An 8,790-nucleotide genomic window follows, 5' to 3' on the forward strand; every position below is an offset into this window, starting at 1 on the left:
TTTTTATAATTACTAAATTTTCTACTAATATTACTAACAAAATTATTATAATTATTAATATTTTTATCTTAATTTTTAATAAAAAATTTAATATTACTATTATAACCTGCCTCTCTTAGGGCCTCATTGTAATAAGGTGCATGTTTATTAAAAATCTCTAATTCATAAGAAAGTAATGGTATACGTTTACTTATATTATTAATCAACGATTTTTAATTGATGGTGGGTGATTACTAATAACATTTATATAACTAAGGCTTTCATTCAGTTTATGATATGGTTGTGTTTTACCCGTAATTAGATTAAAATTACCATCTAAATAATCAACATTAAAATATTCATTATATATAGTAATACTTAAACCATATCTCTTAAAGAAACTAGAAAGTTCTTTCTTATAAAATTCTAGGTTATTATTAGTGCAATTCTTAGTAATTAATAAAAGCTCATCCCTTTATAAACCATCCTCTATTTTTAAATTTTCTAATTGAAGTTCAGATAATTGATAAATACCTACCAAATCCATAGCTTGTGCAGAATCGGGTGCCCCCATAGTTGTATCAAAATAATCCCTAGTATCCTTCCAAGCCCATAATTTATTTTTGTATCTAATAAACAATTTCCTAGCCATTTTAATTATATCAACCTCTTCAAAAGTCATTCCCACTTTATTCATATATATATATATATATATATATATATATATATATATATATATATATATGTATGTATATAAATGTATATATATATATATCTTTATATATGTATATATATATATATATATATATATATATATATATATATATATATATGTATGTATATGTATATATATATGGCAAGTGTCAAGGCCAGTGTTAGTTATTTATTACTTAACTTTCAGATCCTCTGTGTCAATCAGCAGGGGATATTAAGGAACGCCTACAAACCCTTTCAATATCAATCCACTTGAGACAACCCCCTGCTTCTCTGTTAAAATCTTTCTATTTTAAAGTGAGTTCCACTAAAAACTTCCATGTTAACGTATGTTCAAAACACTAGTTATTTTACTAAATTCTTATTTTGAAAATAATTAATTTCAACGAAACCATTTTGCTTTATCAGAAATATGGTAACAAAAGTGATAATAAAAATAAGGAATTATTTTACAAAATTCTTCCTTATTTTCAAAATTAATTGAAGCAAAGTTGAAGTATTGCAATAGAAATAGGGTAACGAAAGGGTTAATAATAACAAAGTAGTTTTACTAAATTCTGCATTATTTTCATATTCTAACAGAAATGTGTTAATAAATGGCTTAAGTTAGTATTTGCATATTCTGTCTGCAATCTTCCAATCTGAAATCTACTTTCACTATTATAAGTTTGTTATTAACGGTAACATAATGTTGCCCTAAACTGTCATGTAACCATAAAATTTGGCTAAAAATTGCTTTTTGTGTGATTTGAACTTTAATAAAGAACTTTAAATAAAACACTGGTCTGTTGGCTTTGTTGAATTTTTGACAATGTTTTTTCATAACAGCCCAACTGCATCATTTATTTACTCCATCATTCATCTATTTCCATTGGTTCCAAAGTTCATTTATCTGCTGCTTTAATGGGTTTTCTTTCTTTTGTTTTGTTTTCTCACCCCCACCTCACCCCCAATTACCCCCACTTTATCTGCCTTGTTCTACTATTCCTCTGTAAATTACCAAATTAGTCAACTGGAATTTTTCCATTGTATTCTTTGACCATTTTAATACCTGCCCATCCAACTTCATTCGCTCCTCTTAATATATTCCCTTTATTTTCTCCACTGGACAGACTACATTGACAGACTTTGGGATGATAGAATCCCACAGAAAGCTCTGTTCTTGCAAAATGACTGATGGCTATTGAAACATTTGTAGGATCAAACTGAGGTTTAAGGACAGTGTTAAGCAGTGTCTACCTATCCCTAATTGACAAGCAAAGAAACTCATTGAACCAATGGATCTAAATTTGGTAATTTAGAGAAAGTCGGATAACACTCATGGCTAACAAGGATATAAAGTCAACAGGGAATTTTAAATGCTATCACATGACCTGGTGGAATACAAACATAAAATCTCACCACGATTTTATACATAAAAGTGTGTATAATTTGTGAATACACTATGTCAGAAATAATACTGGACTGTCAAGGCTGGATTGAGTCTGAATGTAGCTGCAGGGGAAAAGAATATTTACAAAGAAAAATATCCTATATTAGCTACAAGAAGAATTTACAAGAAAGATGTCCCCTGTTTATAAATAACATAAGTATTATTAGGGTTTAACTTCTATACGAAGAGGTGGGTTGATAGGGATCATTTCATAGACATCTATTGATGAACTAGGTATTTGCATTCACATAATAAATATGAATATTTATGGTTACAAGCAAACACCTGTTGGTGTTTAGGGATTTAGACAAAATCCCTTTATAGGCGTAGGAGTGGCTGTGTGGTAAGTAGCTTGTTTACCAACCACATGGTTCCGGGTTCAGTCCCACTGCGTGGCATCTTGGGCAAGTGTCTTCTACTATCGCCTCGGGCCGACTAAAGCCTTGTGAGTGGATTTGGTAGACGGAAACTGAAAGTAGCCTGTCGTATATATGTATATATATATGTGTATATGTATGTATGTGTATATGTTTGTGTGTCTGTGTTTGTCTCCCTAGCATTGCTTGACAACCGATGCTGGTGTGTTTACATCTCCGTCTCTTAGTGGTTCGGCAAAAGAGACCGATCGAATAAGTACTGGGCTTACAAAAGAATAAGTCCTGGGGTCGATTTGCTCGACTAAAGGCGGTGCCCCAGCATGGCCGCAGTCGAATGACTGAAACAAGTAAAAGAGTAATGGTACTGAGGGAGCTAGGCAAACAATTAGCAAGTTTTTATGGAGCTTTAAAAACATTTATTATGGTCTATGGGTGTTTAGGGAGCTAGACAAACACTAATTAGGCAAATTTATGTTGGGGTTGAAAGCCAAAATATTTATTATAGATAATGGTGATTTGGGAGATAGAGAGACCCTTATTAAAGACAGAGGTGTATAGGGAGCAAGACAAAAATTTCATTACAAATCATCATGTTTAGGGAGCTAGAGAAGCAGTTATTTGAGAGACTGCTTCTTAGGGAAGACAATTATGTTCAGGGAGTTAGAAAAACATTTAATGTACAGAATGATTTTTAAGGAGTTAAACAAACAATTATTATAGACAATGGTATTAACCCTTTAGTATTCAGACTACTCTTCCAAATATAATTCTTATTTATTCACATTATTTTCAATTAATCCTGCATTATCTCATAACTGTGAGATTTCAATGATGTGATTAATAATTTTTAGAATGACATTTTAGGGATGACATGAGAGCCCAGATCTAGCCAATTTCAACATAAAACAAGTTAACTAATTTAGCAGGTGCTGTGGAAGGATACTGACCACCTCTCAAGTCACTAAAAAGTGGGCTGATTCATTGTTATAAAACAAAGAACTGTGAGCACTTGGCAGTTCGTGTTGGTAGTAGTTCACTGCGAGCTGTTGATTTATAAAGTTTAGGCTCATGTAATAGTATTTGTAGTGTGTCATGTATATACTTTCTTTCCCTCTTGCTTCGTTATATTATATATCTAAATACAAAGATATAAAATCTGGATATGGCCAGTTTGAATGCTAAAGGGTTAAGCAAGCTAGACAAACTGTTATTTAGGGAGCAAGACAGTTATGGGTGTTTAAGGAGAAAGTGTGAATATTGGTTCAACACAGAAAATAACATTGTTCCTCTGAGCCACTGAGCACTTTTGACTGCCAAGACACCATTTTTACCACTTATCAATATTGACAAGTGTACAAGAAAGATTTAGCTATCATATCTATCCTACGGCATCCAGTTCTTGAAGTTATGATGCAAACAGTTCTGATTAACACAAGAATTGTTGGCTTCAGTTGACCAGCAAAGAACTGAATCTTGCACAGTTGATCTTACACCTCTTTGCCAGACAGTCTTCCAGATAGTCTTTTGGGAACTATTGAGTGCCCAAAAGAAGGTTAGCATCATCTTTCCCAGGAAAATTGAGTCTTGACTTTCTTTGGTGTTGGCAAGCCAGGTTGTTTCTACTTCTGTCTTTTAGATTCTGCCTCATAAAAATGGACCCACATTTAATCTGTGATTATTCTGTTCAAAAAATTCCTCACTCTCATTGTTGTATATCTCAGCAAACCTCAAGACATTTGCCCTTTGCCCTGCGGCAAGCTCCCTTGGTACTCATCTTGCACATACTTTATGGAAGCTGAGCTCATCGTGGATGATTTGATGGGCAGAACCATAACTAATCTGCAGAAACTGAGCTACCTCCTCATTAATCACTTGCTAGTTCACCATTAGGATCTCTTGAGCTTGCTGAATCTTCTCCGATGAATTTCAGCACCTGACACAACTTCCAACCAGAGAAATCAGACCACAACTTTTTGGTCTTCTTCGGTGCAGATTGCTAGTGGAGTGGCCTTGCTTACACTGTGAAGCCAGAAAGAAAAATGGTGCAATGAGACCCAAACTTCGATCATGTGGCCACAATAGTAACAACTATAAGCATGCATGCGCAGAAGGCAGTGTGACAATAATAAAGATAAAAATCCCGTTCTGTGTGTGTGTGTGAATGTGTGTAAAAGATTATAACGGCTGTATTGTTCAACTGATTTTCTCCAAACTGGGAACATACATCACTTACGTTCAAGGGATGGTTTTAGACTCTTAAAATTTTTCACATAATGAGTATTGGTACCCTTGGGGGCAGAAAACACCCTTTCCTGAGTTACGTGGAGAAGGGAGGTAACCCTTTGTTATGGTGAAAGCATGGATGATTTTTGACTTTTCATATGTATGTATGTGTGTACTTACATTTGTATTATTTGTATAAATGTATGTATATAAGTATTCATGTTTGGATGTATGAATGTAAAGGTCTTTGAACACTTTCATCAGAGATGTCTGAGACACATTCTGAAAGTTGGCTGGAGCTTAAAAAATCCGGACTTACAGGTCCTGAGGAAATCGGTTACGTTGAACTTGACACCTTATTTGAATGAAGGATAGCAGCATCCCTAAACATGCTATATGGGGAACTTGTTAGTGGAAAGAGACATTGTGAGAAACCAAGGCTATGATTTGCAGGAGACTGACTGGGAGATTCTATAACATATACGATCCATAATATACTTCAGATCATGTGAGGAGTAGGTTCCGAGAAGTGTGAATTGTAAATAAATAAATAAATAAATAACAACAGATGGCTGATGTGGCAATTCACTACAGCTGTTTCCAACGAATTTCTAATTGATTAATGGAGTCATTGCATCATTACAAAAAAACCATTTTAATCAACATTGATTCATGAAATGTGGTTCTTGCATTTACCTGACAAAAGCAGTTTTTCTAATCATGTAATAGAAGACATTTGCCCAAGGTGCCATGCAGTGGGACTGAACCCGGAATCATGTTGTTGAGAAGCAAGCTTCTTACCACACAGCCATGCCTGCAGTGATTTTAGAAAAAGACTGTGAATCTGTTTCAGTCATCACCATAGTCAAATCTACAGCCTGACAATATTGTGACAGATAGAAACATTTCAAACATTGTCATTCATTTTAATTCTCTTGTCAGTATTGTGTTGAATAACAATAAACTGGACCATGGGTTCAAAACTCACATGCCTAAAGATTTATCATTATCATAGACGCAGGAGTGGCTGTGTGGTAAGTAGCTTGTTTACCAACCACATGGTTCCGGGTTCAGTCCCACTGCATGGCACCTTGGGCAAGTGTCTTCTACTATAGCCTCGGGCCAACCAAAGCCTTGTGAGTGGATTTGGTAGACGGAAACTGAAAGAAGCCCATCGTATATATGTATATATATATATATATATATATATATATATGCATGTGTGTGTTTGTGTGTCTGTGTTTGTCCCCCTAGCATTGCTTGACAACCAATGCTGGTGTGTTTGTGTCCCCGTTACCTAGCGGTTCGACAAAAGAGACCGATAGAATAAGTACTGGGCTTACAAAAAGAATAAGTCCCGGGGTCGAGTTGCTCGATTAAAGGTGGTGCTCCAGCATGGCTGCAGTCCAATGACTGAAACAAGTAAAAGAGAAAGAGAGAGTCAAGGCTGGAATGAGTTTGAATGCAGTTACAGGAGAAAAGAATATTTAGAAAGTAAAATCTCCTGTATTTAGCTACTGTTTCTGAATAACATAAATATTATTAGGGTGCACAAAGGAGTGGAATGATGGGGATCTGTTATAGATAGATGTCTATAGATAAAACTAGAGGTCGGTATTTACATTTGCATATTAAACAGGGATATTTAGGATTCTAAGCAAACACGCATTGCAGATATTGGCGTTAAGGGGTTTAGACAAAACCCCATTAAAGACAATGATATTCAGGGAGATAGGCAAACAATTAGCATGTGTTTAGAGAGCTTGGCAAACATTTATTATGGGCAATGCATCTCTAAGGGAGCTAGACAAACATTGATTATATGAATTTATATTTGGGATGTTACAAGAGGTAGAAAAACAATTATTAAAGGCAATGGTGTATAGGGAGCATTTTACAGACAAGAAAGTAAGTTTTGAACGTAGGCGCAGGAGTGGCTGTGTGGTAAGTAGCTTGCTAACCAACCACATTGTTCCGGGTTCAGTCCCACTGCGTGGCATCTTGGGCAAGTGTCTTCTGCTATAGCCCCGGGCCAACCAATGTCTTGTGAGTGGATTTGGTAGGCGGAAACTGAAAGAAGCCCGTCGTATATATGTATATATATATATGTGTATGTGCATTTGTGTCTGTGTTTGTCCCCCTAGCATCGCTTGACAACCGATGCTGGTGTGTCTATGTCCCCATCACCTAGCGGCTCAGCAAAAGAGACTGATAGAATAAGTACTGGGTTTACAAAGAATAAGTTCCGGGGTCGATTTGCTCAACTAAAAGGCAGTGCTTCAACATGGCCACAGTCAAATGACTGAAACAAGTAAAAGAGTAAAAGAGTAAAGACAGTATAGCTGTGAAAAAGCATAAAGATTTGGTGTGTCACACTTATGAGATGGAAAACGTTGTCAGCAGATGAGATACCAGCTGAGTACTTTACTATTAAGCTAAACAGCTAACTGGAAACAATCACCGTCAAATGCTAAATATAAAAATTTGTTTATTACACATATCAACATTTCATTAGAAATACTACAATGCTCCAGGTTTATCTTTCTTATTAGAGATTTTAAATATTTACACATAAGTCTGTTGCAGTTACTTTAGAACAAACTGAAAATTCAACATTTCCAGAACTTCAATGTCTGTTATCCAAGAGTTGAAATAGTTTAGACATCTTCTTTGATACTTATATGCTTGTTCATTTTTCAATTCATTTTTTGTAGAGTTTGCTGACAAAGTTTTACACCATTAGGCTTCCACATCTTTAGCACATATTAATTAGCTCTGTTGGCGGAAATTTATTTTCATCTGCTAGCTTTTTATGCCAGTTACCAAGAGGTAATTGTTTGATGTGAATGTTGCTTGGGTATCTATTTCAACTTTGTGTTGTGATATGAATGTAGCTTCTATGACTAATATTTTTTGTTGTGAGGAATTTTATTGATTGTGCAAGTATTATATTTCAGAATTTTTTTATCTAAGTATGTTTTGTAGTGTCAAACAGAATTATGTTGTAAATGCATAGTGAGCCATCAAGAGAGTGTTGTTCAAGTATGTCCAAAGATGTGGAGTCCTGAAGGTGGTCATTAATAGTTTGGGTTTACATATTTGTAATTTGTTATTGATAAAAAGATTTGTGGTTTTGGGTTCATATTGTATATTATTAATTTTAGTTTATGCTCCCTTGTGATGCATTTTGTGTTGTGTTCTATAAAGCTTTTGATTACGTATTCGTCTATTTGTTATTTGTTATGTATTTGATTTTTATAATAAATTTTAAGTTTGATTTGTGTATGTTCATTGGATGTATTCTCTGATGTATTTGTTGTATAATATTTCTGACTCTGTCTACTACTCTCTTGGAATACACATTGCGGATTTCTTTCTCTTGTGCCTCATTTGTGGACAAAAACTTGTTGACCACCACTAGGCACGGTCTGTTATGCTCCAGCACCTGATCTGTTTGGATTGGGAAATACCAGATGATTTTGCTAGTCACTGACTCTGCCATTCTCTGCCACGCCTGTACTCATACCATGTCTTGCCTCTCTCTAGACTCCACTTTTTGTACATTTTCCAATGTAGCACTTCACTACCTGGTCATGTTGCTATAACATGTAGCAGTTTTGGGCAAGTATAGGGCATTCGTTCATGATATGAGCAATGGTTTCATCAACACTATTGCAGATACAACACAATGGAGACACTTGATCATTCCTAAGGTTGATCCTCCACTTCGTGTCCAGAGCTTGGTTCTGCGCTGCCAGTATAGTGCTCTTGGTCACTTTTTTAGGGTTCCTTTCATCAGCCAATACCTCCTATTATTTCCAGCAACTTCTGTAATGGCTATATGGAACTGATTATGTAGCCCCTTCTTGTGTAATTCATCATCGTCATTGTCATCGTCATCATCATCATCATCGTCATCATCATCATTATTCGTTCGTAACACAGTGTAGGTAAAAATGCACCAGAGTCTTTAGTCATCTGTCAATTCACAACAAGGTCCTCAGACAGATGATACTTACTTTAAAATGTGCGCTGTGCCCAATAAGGCTACTTTTTGCTAAACAT

The sequence above is a fragment of the Octopus sinensis genome, linkage group LG28 (assembly GCF_006345805.1).
Source record: "Octopus sinensis linkage group LG28, ASM634580v1, whole genome shotgun sequence".
Lineage (NCBI taxonomy): Eukaryota > Metazoa > Mollusca > Cephalopoda > Octopoda > Octopodidae > Octopus > Octopus sinensis.